Below are 23,801 nucleotides of genomic sequence, written 5' to 3' on the forward strand. Positions count from 1 at the left end.
GTATTGTCCTTAAAAAGAATGCTCTCATGTTACATTCCCTATTTAGCCACATAATTAGTAAACCTTTAGCAGAAGCAACAAAGAATTCCTCATTCCCTTACTATGCCAAGTAGTGACCTGGAAGAACTACTCAGTCCTCCATAAAGAACTGGTGTGCTCCAGATAATGGAATAACTAAATAACGAGGGCCATACTGGAAAATGAAGCACAGAGACATCTCATCACTCAAGGTTAGCACTGTTCTGCTGCTGAAAACAAGAAAAAGTAAAAGAAAAAGAAAAGAGATGGAAAGAAGAGGACACCAGTCAGAAAGAATTCTGACTCCGGCTCCGGTTTGCAGCCAGAAGCGGATAACAAAGCAACAAGTAAATGCCAACATGGATTTGTCATCCTGCTTAACCTCCCTTCCCAACAAGGCAGAGACGTGGGATACAGAGACGGTGCAGTAACCAGAGTCACCTGAGTGTGTGTGTGTGTGTTTTCATGCCACATCGTCTTGTTTTCTCCTAAGTGGATAAAGGAAGGATGGTCTTCATAAACACACTGTAGAACTGGATGGAAAAATCCCATCCAAAGAATAAACCTATTAATGGCTCACACCAGCGACCACACGTTGCTCTTAGCACGTGGCACCCAACCTTTAGCACCAGAAAAACTCCAATGAATTCAGAAAGGAACCAAGTATCTCCTTAATTCATCAGACAACTGCGCACGAGAAGAAACGTTTTCTGACTTCATCAATTTAAGTGCTAAAAATCTCAATATGAAATAAAAACAGATATCATTAGTGGGCATAAAATCATTTAACTACTTTAAAAGGGCCACCGTTAAACTTCAAGCTATTTCATTTAGCAAAAAACAACAGGAAAACACAATAACAGAGCTTTACGAAGCATGTTTTTCACCAATGACCTGGCCACTATTTTTGTTATGCTTGCCTTTAAAATGCAGAGCCAATATTTGTGGTTTTGTTTTTTGGTTTTGTTTTTTTTTTTTTAAAAGACATTTCTTTTCTCAAAATGTTGTTGTGAAGGAAAAAAACAATACAGAAAAAAATAAACTGACAGTACAATCAAATATACAAAGGAAAACCACACAAGTGCAGATTTCATCATACTCCTCCAGATTTTAAATAGATCAACATATTTTGGAGATGGGTGGGATTTTATGCTGGCTATGCCCCTTTAAAATTGGCAAATCCATTTAATTCAGTGGCTTCTTATTCCAAATTCCAAACTCCAGATGAAAATAGATCTCACAATGGACTCCTACAGCTGAATATACTCTAGGGGAAAATTATTTCCTTTAATTATTCCAAATTCATTTCCATGACAGTATATCATTAGTATCTACAAAAAAAATAAATGTATTACAGCAACAGAGGAAAAATTCTGTGCGAAGAGTTAAAGAAACTCACATCCCACCAGTAAGATGAGCTTGAAATTTAAAGCACAAACCTGTTGGTTTGTTTCTTTTAAAACAAACAAACAAACCAACCGTAGATAACTGTTTGTAGTCCAGAGATGGTAATTTGTTTAGATACCATGTGATGTTAACAAAAAACATCAGAAATACGATGTGTTACTGGATTCTCTTATAAATAGCTAAAGAGCCACACGAACAACCTAGTGTAGACTAAAAATAACCGATTTAACACAACTCTCGGCAAACAACTCAAGTGCAAAGAAGGCCTTCCTACCTTGATGATTAAAAACAAATAAAGGAAGAGGAAAGGAAACACATACTCACTTTATAACTCTGTCATCAACCTTGTTGTCCTGGAAACAATTCTTCTGCGACAGAAGTACTTAACTACTAAAACATCTTCTGCTACTATTTTTTTTTTCCTTTTTCCCCCCCTTTCCCCCTTTCTCTGCAGTGCTCTCACTGTCTGATAAACAGACAGTAACAAATCTTTTATATAAAACTGCACAGAAATTGAATCTCTTGCTCTCAGAAGAAAATGCATCGTTCCATATGTGAGTATGTAGCACTTAGGGAACATCAGGTTTGCGTGAAGCCTTTGGAAAGGATTATAAATTTTTTGTTGTTGTTAAAACAACCTACTAACTGAGCCTTTTACTTTAGGAATATATAGTGCTGGTAAAAGGTAACTGCTGATTTGATACCAGCACGTTTTCACAAGGGAGCGGGGTGCGAAATCTCAGACTACGGTCCATAGACACAAAAACACACCACATGCTCTGCCAGAAGGGCTGAGCCCTCACTCGTAGGCGGCGAACAGCCCCAAACACATAGGATCACAGAATGGCTTGGGCTAGAAGGGACCTTAAAGCCCATCGAGTTCCAATCCCCCTGCCCTGGGCAGGGACACCTCCAACCAGACCAGGTTGCTCAAAGCCCCATCCAACTTGGCCTTGAACGCCTCCAGCGATGGGGCAGCCACAGCTTCTCTGGGCAACCTGGGCATGGTCTCACCACCCTCACAGTAAAGATTTTCTTCCTAATATCTCATCTGAATCTCCCCTCTTTCAGTTTAAAACCGTTACCCCTTGTTCTATCGCTCCACTCCCTGATCAAGAGTCCCTCCCCATCTCTCCTGTTGACCCCCTTTAGGTACTGGAAGGCTTCTGTAAGGTCTCCCCAGAGCCTTCTCTTCTCCAGGCCGAAAAACCCCAACTTTCTCAGCCTGTCCTCACAGCAGAGGGGCTCCAGCCCTCGGAGCATCTTCATGGCCTCCTCTGGACCCGTTCCAACAGGTCCATGTCCTTCCTGTGTCGAGGACTCCAGAGATGGGGGCAGTACTCCAGGTGGGGTCTCCCCAGAGCTGAGTAGAGAGACAGAATCCCCTCCCTCGACCTGCTGGCCAAGCTTCTTTTGATGCGGCCCAGGATGCAGAGCCCTCTACACAAAAAGATTTGCTGTGTGGCTTCCTCTCCTGACACACGGGCTATTCCCTGACCTGCCACAAGCTTCTTCCTTCCATTGAACTCACTCAGAAAAATTAAATCTAATACCCAGCTCTACCCTCAATATAATTAATGTCTCCAAACACTCCACCAATGAAATGGTTACTGCTTCCCCAAACGGAGTCACATAAGTCAGGCTGAACATCTTTTATGAGAAGCTGAGAAGATTAATGCCATCCCTGCCTGCCCAGAGGACAGACAGACAGACACTGTGACTGACAACCACACCAAGCAACAGCGTGTCCCTTACTGCTCAATGGGACTGAATTCCTTCTTTCACCTCCAGGAAGGGCTCAAGGTTTGATTCCTGGGACAACAAACAGGCCAAATACTTCTGCTGAAGAATGACTATAAACCAGCAAATGTACAGAGTGAATCCAGCCCGCTTTATTCAGGTATTCGGGGTGAGACTCTGTCTTGCAGCTGAATACCTCAGCAGGAGTGTAAAAAAAAAAAAAATCATAAACCACACACACGCACACAAAAAACCCCCAAACCGAAAAATCCAACCAAACGAACTAAAAAATCCTGATTTCTGGCTTTATAGTTAGTGTATGTGTTTGGAAGGGAACAGAACTTTCATAGAATCATACAATGGTTTGGTTGGAAGGGACCTTAAAGATCATCCAGTTCCAACCCCCCTGCCATGGGCAGGGACACCTCCCACCAGACCAGGTTGCTCAAAGCCCCATCCAGCCTGGCCTTGAACCCCTCCAGGGATGGGGCATCCACAGCTTCCCTGGGCAACCTGTTCCAGTATCTCACCACAGAATTTCTTTCCGGTATCTAATCTACATCTCCCCTCTTCCAATTTAAAACCATTACCCCTTGTCCTGTCACTACATCTCCTGACAAAGAGTCCCTCTCCGGCTCTCCTGTAGGCTCCCTTCAGATATTGGAAGGCTGCTATGAGGTCTCCCCGGAGCCTTCTCTTCTCCAGGCTGAACAACCCCAGCTCTCTCAGCCTGTCTTCATAGGGCAGGTGCTCTATCCCTCTGATCATCTTCGTGGCCCTCCGCTGGACCCGTTCCAACAGGTCCATGTCCTTTCTATGTTGAGGACTCCAAAGCTGGAGACAGTATTCCAGGTGGGGTCTCACGAGCGCAGAGTAGAGGGGTAGAATCACCTCCCGTGACCTGCTGGCCACACTTCTCTTGATGCAGCCCAGGATGGGGTTGGCTTTCTGGGCTGCCAGTGCACACTGCCGGCTCATGTTGAGCTTCTCATCCATGAGCACTCCCAAGTCCTTCTCCTCAGGGCTGCTCTCCAGCCATTCTCCGCCCAACTTGTATTTCTGCCTGGGATTGCCACGTCCCCAGGTGCAGGACCCTGCACTTGGCTTGGCTGAACTTCATGCGGTTTGCACAAGCCCACCTCTCAAGCCTGTCCAGGTCCCTCTGGATGGCATCCCAGTTCTTGGCAATGGGTGCTGGAGTAACCCAAGTGGGATCAGAAATCTCAGCAACTCCTGACTTCAGAGCAACAGCTGCCTAATGCACAGCCGGGGTTCGGGATTCTCCACTGGTCCCCAGACCAGCCACAGCAGCACAACCAGTACCCAAATGGTTCAGCAAGCTCTCCCAGCCCCACAACAGGGTTTAACCAGTTTAACAGAACCAGAACCAGTTTAACAAGATGAATTACAACATCCCAGTAGCAGGAGTCATCCACGCTCTTCCCTTCTGAGTTTGGAACCCTTCTTTTAGAAATGGTTCTCTCTGTGCTTCTACTAGAAAAGAAAAACTTGATTTTAACTTTTATATGAAATAAAAGCTGGTTTTAGAAATCAGACTGGTCTAGGAAACAGTGAGTTTGTTTCAGACCAGGACCTTTCACTCCACATTTGCCCGTACACTGATCTTTTTGCCACACGGCCCATTTCTGTCAGATGCAGCAATTTGGCCTGACCTAAACTGGTTCCATCCACTGCAATGAACATAAATATACTTACGTAAACACTTGTAAATTCTTACTTTTTAAACTATCAATGCTTTGAGTAAGTTTTGCCTCTGACCCTCTCAGTTAGCCTGCGCATGGATACTGTTGTCAAGTAAAATGCCAGAGCTCATAGTGCTCTCAGACGGGGAAAAAAAATTACCACATATTCCATTTTCAAGTGAGACCTGTTAATTACTAAAATTATTCCCCCAGTGAATCCAAAGGGCCTTTTGTTCTTTCAAAAGACCCGGGACTAAATAAAATTATGCCGAGCGGTATCCAGTACAGTATCTCTTATTTCTTGTCACTCTTTGGTAAGAAGGAGACCTGCATTTTCCCTTGACTTGCTCTAACTTACAGTCTATTAACTAGCATTAATTGGTAACATGAAAAGACTTTGCAATCCATCTTTTTGTACCTTGAAATTTCATATAAACCCCACCTGATCTGCTTTTATATTGATTTTGAATTATCTTCTCCTTTTCAAATGACTTATTTGACACATGAACATGAAGCACAGCTTTTTTTCTTCCTTTTCTCTTGTGCTTTTATTCTAGATGCTTTAACTGTGAGGTCTCTACGTATTCTCTTACTTCTTCGAGTATCTGCTCAAGAGATGATACGCTTAGTGGGTAAAATGATGTGAAATCCTCATTAATTAGGATCTGGAGTTGCTACCAATAAACTACCGTCACTAACAGATCTAAAAATCTCAACCTCACACAGTCTTGAGCTGCCTCTGCAAAACGCCACGGAGTATTTACCAGCAGAACCCAGCACACAATGAGGATTATCATTTCTCATCTCCGCCACTAACGATCCAACTCCCCGGGCAGCATTTAACGCACAGGCTCAATAATCATTACAAGGATGTGTCATCAAGCAGGCAGTCAACATCCACGAAAAGTCTGTCTTAACACGTCGAAAATTTCAGGGGTTTCGAGCATCCTCTCCTTCGTACCACGCACAATAAAAATCCAACACTGGAGACGGAGAGGAGGAAGATATTTGGAAACTTGGTACGTGCCTGTAAATTTAAGATTATGAAAATTGTGGTGCCTTACAGCAGCAGTGCTGCATGTGTTACACACACTGAGTTTTGTCAAACTGTTTCCTGTAAATGTAATTTTTTTTTTTTTCCCCCCCTCTCTCAGCACTAGAAATTCCCTATCTATAATATAAATTGATATATTATGCACTCTCTAGTTTGAAACAGGACCAGGTTTACCAGCCACCTTTTCAGAGTGTTTTTCTACCCTCCCTCTGAGCGGGTACCAAAGTCATGGTATCTCAGGCTGGAAAAACATTTATTCTACAGATTCTTTCTTCTTATTTCAGGCAAAAATTCCAAACCATAGCAAAGTTTTCACCTTCTGCTGCCACTGAACACCAGTTGCTGCACAAGTTAAACAGAAAAAAGCTGGAGTCATGATTTTAAAACAGCTTTTTTTTTTAAATCTATGATTTTTAGTTTTCAGTAGAGCTGAGTATCTTATGGGTGGGAAATTAAGGCAGTGAGTGATGCAGCCACCACCACAAAGTAAGGCAGTGGCAACAACAGAAGAAAAATAAAACCCTCTAAAACTTGCAGGACAGCGTGAAAACATAATAATGCTCTTCTACCCTCCATATAAACTAAAAAAAATAAAAACAAAAAACCAAACCATCACCCAACAAGAAAAAAAACCCAACAACAACAAAACAAAACCCTCTGGCAATTATTTTTATTCTCAGCCAGTAATGCTGCAAAATACGCAATAAAGTTGACACAAATAACTTTTAAAATGTTTACTAATTACTTGAGGCTATTTTTCATTTTACTGATTCGCTGTAATGTCCATTACCACATGAAATTATACCAGCTTTTTCCAAAGAAAGATTTCCAGTGAAGTCAGTGGGGATTCAACAAGGCCAGGACCATCATATAAATAGAAATCAGAAAATAGTATTTCCATAAGAAACCACTCAGGTTTATTGGATTAACAGGCACTTATAAGTGACTCACACTGACACAGCCTATAGTAATCCAATCTATTTGTGATAAAAAACAAATTCAAAGGAAATCTTAAATTTAGAAAATCACCTCTGTGGATTCTCACACGGTTGGTTTTATTATATGAAATCACATTAGCTGTTCTCTCCAAATGAATTTTAGCCTTTTTTTTTTTTTTAATACCGTTGAGTGCAGCGTGTTCTTAACACGGTAGTAGCTGCCACGCTGAGCACAATCAGAGCAGGGTAAAAGAGTCTGGATTTGAAGCACCGAGCGGAACACAGAGGTTTTCCTGCCCCACGAACTCGCAGGCAGACGTCGCGCCAAAAGGAGTGGGAAGAAGCAAAGCCATTAAACCACCTCGCTACGCTTTCCTTGGGAAAAAAGAAAAATCTTTCCTTGGGAAAATTAAGGTAGATTGTTAGATCTCTGACGGCAGTCATGATTTTCTTCTTGCCTGCATACTGGTTTTGATTTCCAATTTGGCATTTCTCAGGGAAATATGACTCGTCTCTAGGGAATGTTGCTAAATCTTAATATACACTGAGGTGTTCTGGCACGGACAAGTGAAGTATCAGAGCTTTACTGAAATCCTGAAGGATGCGTTCACAGCTCTCACACCTCCTATAAAACAGGACAGCAAGCAGGGAGGCTGTGGCTGGTATGTAGCTTATTTCTATAATTACTCCTTCACAGCAATTAAAGAATTTGTTCTTTGGTACAATATCTCTCAATAGTGCCACAAGGAACAACAGCCTAAAAAGATGTATTATTAAATATTCTATACGAAAAGCAAGCTGCAAATATAAGCAAAGGTGACAGCAGCCAGAGCATGGGGTCATGCACTAGGGACATGGAATCAGACTGTCACCTTTATCACCACTTTCTGTAAAACCTTCAATCAAATAATACCCGTCTGTAAGGATATTTGGAAGCCACCTTTCTTCTGCCGTCCGTAAAGCAAAGATCCATATCTAGAGTTGGAAATCACTGAGCACATGGGTGAAGATTCATTTGTAAGAACCAGCTGCGCGTTACTGAGGCCAAAGAAAGCTAAACCAAATATAGACTTCAAGGCTGAAGTGACTGGGATTTAGAATACAGCTGTGCAGCCCCCACCTGTACCCCCTGGTGAAGTTAGATCAAAGATAACAGGACATATGAAGTACATCGTAAGCAAGAGGCTTGTCATCACAGCACAAGAAGGACATGGACCTGTTGGAATGGGTCCAGAGGAAGCCATGAAGATGATCAGAGGGCTGGAGCACCTCTCTTATGAGGACAGGCTGAGAGAGTTGGGGTTCTTCAGCCCAGAGAAGAGAACATTTCAGGGAGACCTTAGAGTCCCTTCCAGTCCCTAAAGGGGCTACAGGAAAGCTGGGGAGGGACTCTTGATCAGCGAATGTAGTGATAAGATGAGGGGTAAAAGTTTTAAACTGAAAGAGGGGAGATTTAGATGAGATATGAGGAAGAAATTCTTTGCTGTGAGGGTGGTGAGACACTGGGAACAGGTTGCCTAGAGAAGCTGTGGATGCCCCATCCCTGGAGGGGTTCAAGGCCAGGCTGGATAGAGCTTTGAGCAACCTGGTCTGGTGGGAGGTGTCCCTGCCCATGGCAGGGGGGTTGGAACTGGATGATCTCTAAGGTGCTTTCCAACTATAACCATCCTGTGATTCTATGATCTTTATTTCTTTATGCACACTTCCCTTCACGCACACACGCCCACTCTTAACAGATTTCCCTTAGTGGCTACTCTACAATCCTAAAAATTAGTACGTTATAGCCTTGAGGTAAGTAAATTAGAGTGATCCGTGTTGAAGCTACAATCAGAGTGAAAATTGTGCATATTGCTTTCACCACAATAAAGATATTCCCTCAGAGAGCCCCTGAACAGCCTAAGACGTAAAAAAAACCTCACCATATTCCGCATCTCCTGTGAATTCGGTCACGACCACCTGGGGCCTTACCCAAGGACACTCAGAATAAAGGTCAAAAATTACTAAGTAGGCAAAAACATTCCTTGTATGGAACAGTTTCAACGGCAACCTATGGAATATCAGACAAGAGAGAGATGCAGACCTTAGCGTGAGGGAGCGCGTAACAGATGCCAACGGAAAAGGCAAAGCGCAAGGGGGCAACGCACGATTCGGTTTGTTTGAAAGCCGAGGTTAAGAAATCCCATTTTCTAGCAGGAATGAATTGCGTTTTGAAAGCACGACCTCCCTGCCCTCGTGCATTTTCCAGATTTGGGTTTGTGGGGTTTTTTTTTTTTTTGAGAAATTCTAGCCTCTACATTACAGCCAAATGCTGTAAAATTTTCAAATAGCTGTATTTTGTGCTAACCCTAATTCGTAATCATTCTGGCCTTGCAACCATGGTGTGAAATTTCCTGAGCTAGACAGCTGGGAAGGGGGGGGTGTGAAGAGTGGGGGCGGTGTTGGCTTTTTTTATTATTATTGCACTTCTGGTATTCAACCCTTCCACTCTATGAAATCCATATTCGGAAGCCTGTAAGGATGAAAAAGACGCTTTTACTTAACAGGTATTCCGTCAGATTCTAAAAGCATCTGCACCTGCATTTGCAATGAATGAATTCGTCTCCCTTCAAATCTACTTCAGTGACCAAAATATTTATATATTTTTTTATATATATATATTTCCAGCCCGTAACCCTAAATAAGATAAAAAGTTGTGCTGCTCAGAAAATTGTTTTGTCCACGTGAGGCTCTCTAAAATAATTTTTCTCTCTTCAAAACCCTTTAAAAGACACCTACTGAGAAATGCTTTGGAATGAAACCTATGAAGAAAATTCCCTGAGCTCGCAGCACTATTACAAAATTAAACCTTAACTGAAGTTCTAGGAAAGGATCACCATTTTTTCACATAAAACTGTGACAAGTTTTGACTGAAGCCCTCAACTCTGCCTTCCCATGCCCTAAATTCTGTACTTCATTTCCTATTCCAAATCAGTCATAACAGCAAGATGGTTTTGCTCCGTCATTTTCAGATCTCGGTCAAACCCAACACTAAACATAATTCTGGATGGTGGAACCTGGCTGCAGACTGAAAAAAAAAGAAAAAAAAAACACATTGAGACAAATCTATGAAACTTAAGTCTGCTTTTACTATCTAAATGGGCATCGGGCACAGCCCTTCAAAGACAAATGCATTCAGTCAGGTTTTATGGTTCATGTGCACTTGATACATGTTGGATCGTCATCCTGTGGTGTGCAATTTACAAAGAATGAGAGAATCATTTAGGTTTAAAAAGACCCTTAAGATCATCAAGTCCAACCATCAACCCAACGCTGCCACGTCCACCACTAACCCATGTCCCTCAGCACCACGTCTGCCCAGCTTTTAAATGCCTCCAGGGATGGTGACTCCACCACTGCCCTGGGCAGCCTGTTCCAAGGCTTGATAACCTTTTTTGGTATAGAAATTTTTCCTAATATCCATCCTAAACCTCCCCTGGTGCGACTTGAGGCTGTTTCCTCTTGAACGGTCACTTACTAATCGGGAAAAGAGACCGATGTAACGTACCTACAACTGTTTTATAACGTGAGTACATGAGAAAGTCAAACTCATGCTCAATTTCTTATGCAAGTGCTAACTTTCTACATTTACTTTTTTTTTTTTCCCCAAAACTTTTCTACTCTTAACAATACTTTAAAGGTCACTACACCCCCCACATACCAAGAACTATGAAAAGCAACACTGGGCTGTTTCACGGACCATCTCCCAAGGCTGAAAGGCAGACGACGTCACTGTATTTCAGCCTCTGTAATATTTTTCTTTAGACAGGTACAAGTTGTCTCAGTGAGAAAACATTATCTTGCGCGCATCCCATTGACAAGATTAATCTGTTCGACACCTGATGATTCACTCACCCACATGTTAAAAAGTCCACACGAAAATGACTCACTCAGTCCGTAAGAATAATCACCTGGGATACCAAAGTCCCCTCATCTTTTCCAGAGCTGGTAACCGCTTTCTTACGCAAAGCAAGTGGATGGCAGGCTTTTTTGTTACGGCACGGGTGACATGAAGGAACAACAGATATGAGACTGGTAATTCTATAAACAATCTAGATTATAATAAAAATAAATGAAACTAAGATTGTAGATAACCAAAGCACTGGCAGAGAAAATAACACTCCATAGAATCACAGAATTCCCTAGGTTGGATGGGACCTTTCAGATCATCTAATCCAACCATCAGCCTAACACTGACAGAAGTCATCACTAAACCATGTCTCTAAGCACTATGTCCACCCATCTTTTAAATACCTCCAGGGATGTTGACTCAACCACTGGGCAGCCTGTTCCGATGCTTAATAACCCTTTCAGAGTAAAAGTTTTTCCTAATATCCAATCTAAACGTCCCCTGGTGCAACTTGAGGTCTTTTCCTCTTGTCCCATCGCCTGTTCCTTGGGAGAAGAGGCCAACCCCCCCGGCTACACCCTCCTTTCAGGGAGTTGTAGAGAGCAATAAGGTCTCCCCTCAGCCTCCTTTTCTCCAGGCTGAACACCCCCAGCTCCCTCAGCCGCTCCTCATAAGACTTGTGCTCCAGACCCCTCACCAGCTCCACTGCCCTTCTCTGGACCCGCTCCAGCACCTCCATCTCTCCTTTGTAGTGAGGGGCTCAAAACCGGATGCAGTACTCAAAAGAGCCAAGTACAGGGGGATGATCACTGCCTTAGTCCTACTCACCACGCTGTTCCTGATACAGGCCAGGATGCCGTTGGCCTTCTTGGCCACCTGGGCACACTGCTGGCTCATGTTTGGCCGGCTGTTGACCAACACCCCCAGGTCCTTTTCTGCCAGGCAGCTCTCCAGCCACTCTTCCCCAAGGCTGTAGCACTGAAGACAACGCCTAACAAATCAAAGTCACCCATGCTTGAAGAAGGAACAGAGCCTACTAGTCCGTGACTTGGACACTTCCAACCCAAAAAAGAGCTCTGAAGCAACTGCACTGAATCACCCTGGTATGGACTGTCAGTGCTGGGCAAAGCCGCGTTATTGGCTCGGCTGATGACATCACCTTCCAGTGTTTATGAAATAAATCAAGCTAAATTCTAAGCTAGAACTTCACGTCCAGTTCTGATATCCACGCTGCAAAGATCCCAAAGTACTGGCAAGCGTTCAAAGGAAGGCCTCAGAAAACATCGGTCTGGCTGGGACACAGATTCACGACGCTGGGTCAAAGGTCTCCTTTAGTAAGGAGAAGATGGCTATGTGACCTTGTTTTTATAGGTACTTTATGAATATGGCAAATAACAAACAAGCTTGCAATCCCTGGAGAGAAAGGCACAGCAAGATACTACAGCTGGAAGCAAAACAAGCTCAAATTTGAAATAATTTGCCACTTCTTAGCAATAGATTTACCACTACTTGGTGTGTTAGGACTAGAGAGCTTTCTAACAGCACTCTGTGGAAAAATTCTCACCTTCTAACATACAAAGCCAGACTAGATTACAAGCTTGATAAAAACACAACTCTCAAAATTTATTGAAAGCTAGCTATGAAATCCTAAATCTAGTACTGAAGTTAATTTTAATGTTTAATTTTATTGCTACTGTTATGCAATGCTTACTGCTGCACGCTGCCTAACGATGAACTGTGCTCTTCTGACTTGAAAGAAGCATTTCAAGATGGTTTTCCCCTCGGTAAACTTATCTGTGAAAATACAAGCATGGAAAATACCTGATCTACTATTTTTCTTTCACCCCATTACTTCAAAAAGTAACATGAAAGCTAAAGGCAGAAATGAAAGAAAATACAAGCCCTTAATTTAGGGGAGAAATAGATGATAACTTAAATAGTGTATCATTAGAGTACGATGAGAATTTATGTAAAAAGAGGACATTAGTTTAGCCAAAAAAGCTATTAACTGAAGTGAATGAAGAAATGTTTGCTACTTTCATGACACAGCTCCCTCTTTCCAGCCCTCCTATCATCCAAACAGTTTTTACTGCCATCCCTTCTGTCCTTCCAGAACCCGAATTTTTGACTAAAGCTGAGATAGTACTTGGAGGAATCGAAGTGGACAGTGCACAGAGTTTGGTAATTCAGTAAAAGACAAGACTTTTAGAAGCACATACTCTACCTCCACAACCGGTAGCGCCAGCGTGCACAGAGCCCATCGATAACACCTTGCATGGAGAACACCAAGATGAAAGGGGAACAAGAAGAACAAACTGATCAACATCACAAATGTGTCCTGATAAATGAATAACTCTGGAAGAAATACTGTGGGAGAGAAAGGTTGTTTCTTGACACAAAAAAAAAAGAAAATAAAGGATATAGATTCGGAACTCTGAAGCTGAGAAAGAAGAAAACCAACATGAAGAACAAGCACTGGTTTATATTTAACCCCTGATCTCTACTGAAAGATATTCTTCCAGAAACTGCACTGTAAACAGTGTCTCAGTATTTGTTGAAAACTCACAAGTTGTTCAGGAACTAAAGAGAATCCCTACAAGATGTGACTTTCTATCTTAAATATTTATTCTTTTTTATTTCATGCTAGGTCTTAAATCTTCAAAAATCTGTTTCTACAAAGAGATTCTGCCTTCTGTGAAACTCAGCTCAGGAGAGCAGGTCATTCCTCCGTTTTACTCACCCTGTCTCTCTACTGCCCTTGCTACAGGGATATTACATCGTATCCCTCTGAAACTCTCACTCTTCCCTACCGACAACAAGTGAATTTACACAGTACTGGAGAAAGCACCATAAGCCACCCATTTTACTTGCTTCTAATTCTGTATTTCAAAAAAAGAAAATTAAATTAAACAGAATAAGGCATAACTGACTCATTTTTAATTCTGAGTCATCCTGAATCTGTGGATTCCTGTGTCAGACTATCTGTAGTCTGAAGAAGGTATCAGAATACGACCATTTCTAATCAACTTCAGAATCACGAAACTCACCAAGCAGGCAACAGTAACTGGCCACCATTTTCATTGTATACTGAAAAAAAATTAATCACAGAATCACAGAATGATATGGGGTTGGAAGGGACCTCTGGAAATCATCTAGTCCAACCCCCCTGCCAGAGCTGGGTCATCCAGAGCAGGTTGCACAGGAACGTGTCCAGGCGGGTTTTGAATGTCTCCAGAGAAGGAGACTCCACCACCTCTCTGGGCAGCCTCTTCCAGGGCTCTGCCACCCTCAAAGTAAAGAAGTTCCTCCTTGTGTTTAGATGGAACTTCTTATATTCAAGTTTGTGCCTGTTACCTCTTGTCCTGTCACTGGGCACCAGTGAAAAAAAGTCCAGCCCCACCGGTGTCCTCTTGACACCTGCCCTTTAAGTATGTATAGGTGTTGATCAGATCCCCCCTCAGTCTTCTCTTCTCCAGACTAAAAAGACCCAAGTCCCTCAGCCTTTCCTCATAAGAGAGATGCTCCAGGCCCCTAATCATCTTTGCAGTCCTCTCCTGTACCCTCTCCAGCAGCTCCCTGTCCTGCTTGAACTGGGGAGCCCAGAACTGGACACAGTACTCCAGATAATAAATAATAAAGCCCTCTCTACCAAATATAATAAAAGTTTTGAACAAACAGAGTGGGTAAGATAAGCCACGCCGTGTTTCACATGAGATAACAGCAGGGGAAGTCCCCTCCTGACTTGTCCTGTTAGAATTACAGACCTTGAGCTTGGAGAAAACAAAAGCCTTCTTGACAGCGTTGATTAGGATAAACTCCTTCGCAGAGGCCTGCGCTGGGGGCTGTGTACACCACCACACAAACCACATCCTAAAGAAGTGCCAGTTCTGCTCCTGGTGCCAGGGGGTAAACTCTCCACCTTCTCCTTACACTTCCATTTCGTCCCCTTTTATATCCTGCAAAACCAAATACATCGGCTTTATGTAATAATTGCCAGTACGACATTTACTCCACGGGATTGGAGGTTTAACTCCTTAAGGACGCAATCCTAGCAAAATAAATCCATTCCAGGATCCTGGAATACCAGTATTTCTGGGGAAATTATCACAGAAGTATTTAGTACAGTGTTTCTGAATCTTGTAGTTTTATGCAGAGACTCAAACTGCTCAGCATTTTTCTTAAAATTCCTGTTCCCAGAATTACCAGGTTACGTAAGAATCTCAAGATGCCAATAATGAAACATTTTCTAGTCTCCAAGGTAGCACAGAAATGCCTGAAATTTGTCTGACATTCCTCCCCCCTCCAAAAAAAAACCCCAGAAGGCACGTAAAAATGTTATTTATAAAGTCTCATTAATTATCAGTCGTTCAAATACTAGTGGCCTAATTGTGCCTGAATACTCGGTCAGGAATGTTGTCGACAGTTTCCATGCATTCCTGTCAGGTCTTCTTTACCGAGAGAAAGAAAAAAGGATAAAAATACTGTTTTCCATCACAGTTTTCCAACCTTTTCAAGATTACAAGTATCTGACGTTATCACTAAAATAAAGATCCATGGCTTTAATGAAACAGATGAATTCAACTAAGGCGTTTCCTTCTGAGATCACTGCATCAACCACTATCAGATCAGCACAGGGAATAAAATCAGCAGGAGCACTTCCCCGGAACGATCGCAACGTACAGCTCTGGCAATTTTTTTGCTTCAAGTTTGGTGTGATTCTGGCCCAAAACGGCTTTCAGGAACGAAGCAGCTGGGAGGCTTAACATTTTTCCTTAGCAAACGAGAGACTCTTTATAAGTGAGTGGAGCGATAAGACAAGGGGTAATAGTTTTAAACTGGAAAAATGGAAATTTAGATGAGATATGAGGAAGAAATTCTTTCTTGTGAGGGTGGTGAGACGCTGGAACAGGTTGCCCAGAGAAGCTGTGGATGCCCCATCCCTGGAGGTGTTCAAGACCAGGCTGGATGGGGCTTGGAGCAACCTGGTCTAGTGGGAGGTGTCCCTGCCCATGGCAGGGGGGTTGGAACTGGATGAGCTTTACCATTCTGTATCTATGTAAAACACAAAAAGGAGGCATCTTAACTATCTGTTCATAATTAAAGAACATGTTTATATGGTCCACAAATTTTGTTCAAATATACAAGTAGATTTTAAAAGACCAACACAGGCATTAAAAAGTCCAAATCCAATGTAACACTTAAATATTTGTGTCTTAAAGTTATTGTAAATGAACAGAAGCAAAGACAACTGTGAACCTATGGCTACAATTCTGGAACTGCGTTCTGGAATACAATTCTGGAAGCTACCAGATAAGCTGGATTTCCAGTTCAGCATCCAAACTTCTTCAGCTGCTTATAAAAGTTTGCCTTATGACTCTGTTGGCTTTAGGTGAAACACTGGACACCAAGTGTCGCTGTGTAACCCACATCCACAGGGCTGAGCTGTTTTTGCCTGCAGCACAGGGTGTTACCCACCTCCCTACCAGCAACAGACCCAGCCTCCTGCTCTCCTCAAACTGTTAAGTTGCTTAGGAAAACATTAGTTGGCCAAGCAATGTCAATGAGTTTACTAATGATTAATAGTGGGTGACCACAGGAGACTTCAAACCCACTAAACTCTGCTTCCTTTACTAGTACAGGCACAGCTTGTTTCCACATGGAGCACCAACAACCCAGCAGCAATCTGTGACCAAACCAAAAGGATAAACGACCAAAGGCCAATTCTGCCATGAAGTCCAAGATCACAGAATCACAGAGCTGTAGGGAAGGGACCTCTGGAGACCATCTAGTCCAACCCCTCTGCCAGAGCAGGTCCACCCAGAGCAGGATGGACAGGGATGCATCCAGGCGGGTTTGGAGTTATCTCCAGAGGACACTCCACCACCTCTCTGGGCAGCCTGTTCCAGGGCTCTGCCACCCTTACAGTAAAGAAGTTTTTCATCACTTTGAGGTGGAATTTCCTGTGTTCCAGTTTGTGCCTGTTGCCCCTTGTCCTGTCACTGGGTACCACTGAAAAGAGTCTGGCCCCATCCTCTTGACACCCACCCTTTAGATATTGATAAGCATTGATGAGATCCCCTCTGTCTTCTCTTCTCCAGGCTAAACGGACCCAGGTCTCAGTCCTTCCTCAGAAGAGAGGTGCTCCAGTCCCTTGATCATCCTCATAGCCCTCTGCTGGACTCTCTCCAGTAGCTCCTTGTATTTGTTGAACTGGGATGCCCAGAACTGGACACAGTACTCCAGATGTGGCCTCACCAGGACAGGGCAGACGGGAAGGATGACCTCTCTCAACCTGCCAGCCACGCTCTTTTTAATGCACCCCAGGAGACCACTGGCCACCAGGGCACATTGCTGCCTCATGGTCAATTTGTTGTCCAAGATGATCCCCACAGTGATTGAAGAGCACATCTGCAGCCTTTAAACCTCAGTGAAGTATTTTCTGCAACAGCAGCTCCACTCCCTTCTCACCAAATACTTTCCCAGGCACCAGAACTGCAGAAGGTTCTTTTTTCTCCTCCTGATTTCAGACCCAATGCCTCCAAATTCTTTTGCACAGCCATGTGGTACAACTAAACTTAGGTCGTTTGTAGAGTTAAAAAGGGCTCCAAAATGGATCCCCTCTGCGGAACTGAAACCTCAAACTGCAGTTCTGTTCATTTATATTTTAATACAGTTTGTGCGCTGGTATTACAGTAGCATATGGCAGCATGTATTTTTTTAAGTTGGAAGAGCTTCAAGGGAGAGCAGCAGTATCATTCTAAAAAATTGCTTATATACCAAAGCAAGCTCTTTTCCAAGTGAGTTACACCTCAGTCTTTAGGATGCGAATCCTCTTCTACCAACACAAATAACCCTCCACATCGAGCACAAAGTTCCCTTTGCGCAATTATCTTTAGACTGCTTTTTATGGCAGAACACCAAGAAATAACAACGACGAAGGAAGCCTAAGTTCTCTGTTTAGACCGATGATGATAAAAGGAAGAGTAGATCTTACTTCTTACTGTTTGAAATTATTCCAGCATTTAAGAGACTCTGGATAAATCTCATCTCACTTCAGCTCTCTGAAAATCACATATCCAGGTTGGGTTCATCTTAATCCGGTTGGATTAGACAGATACCTCCTTTCACGCTGCGAGATGAAACCTTCAGGTCCAGAGGAACCAGAGGTCTGGAGATCTGCAGAGATGGCATTTGCATTACAAATCTAGAAAGGAATTACTGTAAACAAGACGCATACTGTATCACTGCCAACACCTCAGCAGAATTTGAAACCCTGCGTCAAGTGTCTAAAATAGATGATATTAGAAACATCATTCCTGAAAAAAAAAAAAAACAAACCACCAAACCACCCAAAAAATCTACCTTAGGACCCTACACCCTACAGAAGGTGAAAAATCGACCACTTGAAGGAAACAAACTCTCTGAATAAACACAAACCTGATTATTCACTGATTGCTGAGCAGTCCCACCTCATACTTAAAACAGTGAAGAGTAAACTACTTTCTTTTTTTCCAGGCCTTGGTAAGTGAATCCTTACCATTGATTTCAGTGCGATTTCTGCCTGACCAAGGCATCGTTTCCTTGAGAATCATGAGAAGTGCTCAAGAACTGAAGTTACTGCATCCCCAAAAAGTTGAAACATCCCCCTGGCAAATTGTACATGAACCCTCGTTTCAAAGCAGTTAACCCACGTACTCTGCGCAGCCCTCATCTGTGGAACAGACAACTCCTCAAGTGAGTATTCTCCCAAACCACAAAAATTCTGTGTTAATTTTTCTTAATTCTTGGCAGGCATTAACTGAAAACACCCTTCATCATCTCTGTCCTGACACCGTTCCTGAGCATTTGTATTCAATCTACGCTTATTTGATGGGAATAAATTAACAGCGTGCTCTCAGCATCCTTCAGTCCTCCAGAAAAATCTTCTCTTTCCCCAAATTAACATATTAACAAACACCTGCCCTACCCTTGGCATCGCCCAGCGGGCAGAAGAGTGTTTCAAACCTGCTGGAAACCGAGATCAGCCACCATTCAGCTGAAATAAAGCCCAGCTCTACATTATGCAATCTACATAGTTTTTAGACCAGCCTGCATTCTCGCAGAGCCCAACACCGAGGAAGCTACAGACAGAATAAAAGGGAACAGAAAAAAAAAAAAAAAGTTCATTAATCTCAGCCCAAAGGCTGCTTTCGAGTCTGTATTTGCACACTTAAGCTCAGGTCTGTGTGGGTGAATGGACAATACTGCGTGAGCACGCACTCTCATAATACCGAGGGTAAAGCACCACAAAATTTCCAGCGAGTCAGATCAGTCATTTGGATGAACTAACAACTAATATGCTCGAAGATACACTCAAAAGGGGTTTATGTTTGGGTTTTTGGTTGGTTTTTTTTTTTTTTTTTCGGTAGTGCATGAATAACTCCAGACTGATACAAACTCATCTTAAAAAACTCAAAACCAGCTCAACTGTTACATTGCCACTGACCATACGGAACAATCAGAAAGTGGTAACACACAAATTATATCTGACCTTTAAGGATAGATTTATCTCACCCAATTTCTTCTGTTGAAAGTGTCGGGGGTTTTCCTCTTTCGTTTAAGCTCTTTTTAAAACCACTGTGGATCTGGGCACTTCCAAAGAACAACTGAACTGGCTAATCCCATCCTGCCATGGCCATCTCACACTAGAAGAAGAACTGCTCTCTGGCAACACTTGTCTTTCCACAACTTGAAAGAAAATGTCTGGTTTGTAGAAGGCTACAGTTATTTCAAAAATCATCAAAATCATCACTTAGAGCCCTGGCTGGTCCTCAGTGGCTGACCCAAGAGCTGCGGGCGCTGTTGCCATCTCACACATCTGCCACACAATTCAAACACAGAAAAAGCATTGTCATCACTACTTTCTCCAGAGCTCCCAGAGACCTTGCAGCATCAATACTGAAATGGAGTATGTATCGCTAGAAATACAAGCACTATCTGATTAAATCTCCAAGCTGCGGATTTTTCATTTATTCATTTACTTTTAAGAGGGTGAGGAAAAATAGGCAAAACTACCAACCACTCAAGTCCCACCAAGCTGTTCCTCACAATCAACATCACCTTTACATTACCTTCACGCTTAATTTTAAATTCCACTCTCATTTTATTTAGGTCACCCACAAAACTACACCTTCATTTCAACCAAAGAGACACTTTGTGTGAAAGCCTTCTCCTTGGTTTTCACCTTGCCACAGTGATCAGGACTGCTCTTTCTCAAGAACCACAGCGACTGAAGACAACTCTTGGCTGCAAGTGAAAACACTCCCCAGTTCAGAAGACTGAAAATGCCAGGACAGGATTCAATTCACCCAACTTCAAATGTCTCCAATTGGTCTATAAGCATTCTGGATGTCTATGCCCTCCACAACAGCCACTGGAGAGTTATCAACCCAGAGGTGGGCAGCAACCCATCTGAACACATGAAGATGATTACAGTAGGGTGAACCAAATCGCTCTTCAAACTTTGAATCACAGAATGGCTTGGGTTGGAAGGGACCTTAAAGAACACCCAGTTCCAAGGCCCCTGCCATGGGCAGGGACACCTCCCACTAGAGCAGGTTGCTTGAAGCCCCATCCAACCTGGCCTTGAACACCTCCAGGGATGGGGCAGCCACAGCTTCTCTGGGCAACCTGGGCCAGGGGCTCACCACCCTCATACTAAATTTCTTCCAAATATCCAATCTAAGTCTTCCCTCTTCCAATTTAAAACCATTACCCCTCATCCTATTGCTCCACGCCCTCATAAAGAGTCCCTCCCCATCTCTCCTACAGATCCCCTTTTAGGTACTGAAAGGTTGATATAAGATTTCCCTTATATCCACCGTTAGATGTCAATCTGGTATCTTTTCAGATAGTGTAGAATTTTCCTGACTGACTGGAGTATCTCAAAGTGGATGAAAGTTCATGAAGCTCAAGCCCTCTTCCTTCCAACAAAAGCACCGTAAAAAAGAAAAGACACAAAACGAAGTTCAGCAGGACAGAGAGGCTTCCCAGTTCCAGCCCGAAGGGGAAGGTGACGTAACCATAGCCCCATGAAGGTATCTGAGAGTTATCAGTGACAAACATCGCCTCTTGAGATTAAGGTGGAGGAACACTAGGATTTCAGAGCGACAAATAAATTCTCAGTATTGTCAATGTAATGTGAACACTCCATTTTTAGGACACCATTAATTACTACTACTTCAACAACTTTGAAAACCCACAACAGAAGCAAGACTTGACCCAGTCCTGAACTGTGTCCAGGATCTTCACTGCTGAAGAGCGACTGCATTACTGATTACAACGCACTCAAGTCCAGTATTTGAAGCATTAGTTTTCTCTTCTTTTTGGTTATCCAACTAAAAAAGAACCCTGCTTGAGCAGGAGAGTTGGACCAGATGACCTACATAAGGTCCCTTCTAACCTCAAGCATTCTGTGATTAAGAAAAAAAGGAAGCTGCTTTAAAGAAAACTAAAAAGAACAGGCAAAAAGGTGAATGTTTTTCGGGGCTGACAGCTTGCTAAAGACCCCATATTGCATACGGAAGAACAGGGTAAGTGCAATATTAAAAAATACAAAAACCACAAAGCCAAACATTAAGAATTCATGCAAAAACATACCCTTCAAAAAGTGAAGTCGTATCAGGACTTTAGCAAAATAAATGCAAATTCATTGTCTTTCAAGATAAAAAAATAATATTGAGAACTGATACGTTAGGAGAAAATAGTATCAAATACACCAGAAGGATGAAGCTTATCAGAAAATCTGCTGGGTCAATAGCTGATAAAAAGGTAAAAGGCACCCTCAACAAGACAAAGCCATGGGAAGGGGAAAAAAACCCTCAAAATTACTTCTTTGCCACATGAAAACCCAACTGAATTCACCACTGAGTACGTAACAGTTTAGGGAACTTCCAGCACTGGAGTCTGCCTGCAGAGCAGACACAGAAAGGGGATCCTCTGCCGTCAGTTGAATCATAGGCTGGTTTGGGTTGGAAGGGACCTTAAAGATCATCCAATTCCAAGCCCCCTGCCATGGGCAGGGACACCTCCCACCAGACCAGGTTGCTCCAAGCCCCATCCAGCCTGGTCTTGAACACCTCCAGGGATGGGGCAGCCACAGCTTCTCTGGGCAACCTGTTCCAGTGTCTCACCACCCTCACAGGAAAGAATTTCTTCTTAATATCTCATCTAAATCTCCCCTCTTTCAATTTAAAACCACTACCCCTCGTCCTGTCACCAGGCTGGATGGGGCTTTGAGCAACCTGGTCTAGTGGGAGGTGTCCCTGCCCATGGCAGGGGGGTTGGAACTCGATGATCTTTAAGGTCCCTTCCAACTCTAACCATTCTACGATTCTGTAATTAGCTGTAAGGAGGAATGTCTTACTAATCAACTATTAACATGCCAAGTATGTACCCGTTTATACACACAAAAAGGTAGACTCCTAGACCGATCCGTAGTTAGACCCCTCTCATTTAACTTAACAATAAATTATGCTGAAAAGGATATGACGCAAAGTCAAAGGTCTATTGAAGATAAAACATTACGCGCACCAAAGCAGTTATCCTCCGTCCTTTCTCCCAACCAGTTATTATACAGCATGACTGGGAGAAAAAACAGAAGACGAAATTCAAATAGATTAATGCAAGGCCCTGCATTTGGGTAAAAAAAAAATAAAAAATAGCAAACTACACATAGCAAGTGACGGGTTCTAAATTAATCTTTCCTGATTAGGAAAGACCTTGAAGTCCCTGCAAATAGCTTTATGAAAATACGATTTTCACAGGGGCTGATAACAGGAGCAGTGAAAAAAAGCCAACAGAATTTCAGGAGTAATTAGGGAGGGCACAGAGACAGTCAGAGAAGCAGGAGGGTGACACTGGGGACACTGCATTCGGCTGCAGCACATTCGGATCCTGAACTCTGCACGCTGTCTTGGTCACCCCAACTTAGGAAGGGGGTAACACACCAATTAACGGCAAAGATGAGACTTGGGGAACAGATTGCATGAGGAGAGATAAATCAAGCAAAATTCCTCAGCCTGCGAGAGAAAGGATTGACAGAGATGGGCTGGGGGTACACAGGAGCACTGCAGGAGCAAGAGAGTGTGGCTGTGCCATGGGAAACACATCCAGGTCCCCTCTTGTCACACACTCCCCTGAGCTGCAGACACAGGCCACCATCAGAAAAAACAATTTTATGCTATGGGTCCTTTTGATCTGACCCAGATTTCTTAATACTGCGTTAGCTGTTTGCTGTGTTAGCATTAGAAAACAAGTAACACTTCTTAGAATTCGAAAACAAGAACAAGTAACAGCTAAGGTAATTTCCTACACTTAATCATCTAAAACCAGTGTATATTTGATTGTGGAGATTTATTTATTTGCCTGATTTCCCTTATTCAACATTATTTTCTATATACTGGTAATGCAGAGAGTGATAAACCAGTAAGTTCCAACCAAGTTGCTTTCCGAGAATAAGATGACAAATGCGATGCTGTGAGGAAAGTAGGTCTAGTCCTTTTAAACGTTAAAGCAATTATCCTCCATCATCCACAAAGGTGAGTCCCTTCCCTTCCGTATCTTTTTCAAAGGTGAAGTTATAAATATGCAGCTGATGAAGAATGACACTGTATCTTAAAGATGAAGTTATCCCTTCCTACAGCGTTTTTACAGTGACTCCATGCTTACAAGCGTACCAAAACACCACGGTGAAATGACTACAAATTCAACCGTGCCACAGGCAGAAGCCGGCATTCCCACTTCTGCTTTTGGCAGGACTTGGTGAAATTTCAGCTCTTCTTTCCACAGGGATCCGCGCTGGGATCTGTTCCCAGCAACGTTCAGAGAATTCATAAACGACATGAAAAGGGCTCAACAGTGAGATGACAACATCTGTTGATGCTACCAAGTTATTCACAGCAGCAAAGACAGTAAGTGAGTAGGAAAAACTGAAAAAGGGCTACATGCAGATTATTGACTGGACGATAAAATACATCAGTGAAATTCAGTAGCGACATTCATGAAGTATCTCAAGG

The 23,801-nt window shown here is 42.9% G+C and overlaps 1 long non-coding RNA gene across 2 annotated transcripts in view; it reads right to left on the reverse strand.

Moving 5' to 3' along the window:
• LOC141479801 (uncharacterized) overlaps positions 1 to 23,801 on the reverse strand; it is a 70,222-nt gene that overhangs the window by 1,791 nt on the left and 44,630 nt on the right. The window lies entirely within an intron of this gene.

Source organism: Numenius arquata, chromosome 2, assembly GCF_964106895.1.
Source record: "Numenius arquata chromosome 2, bNumArq3.hap1.1, whole genome shotgun sequence".
Lineage (NCBI taxonomy): Eukaryota > Metazoa > Chordata > Aves > Charadriiformes > Scolopacidae > Numenius > Numenius arquata.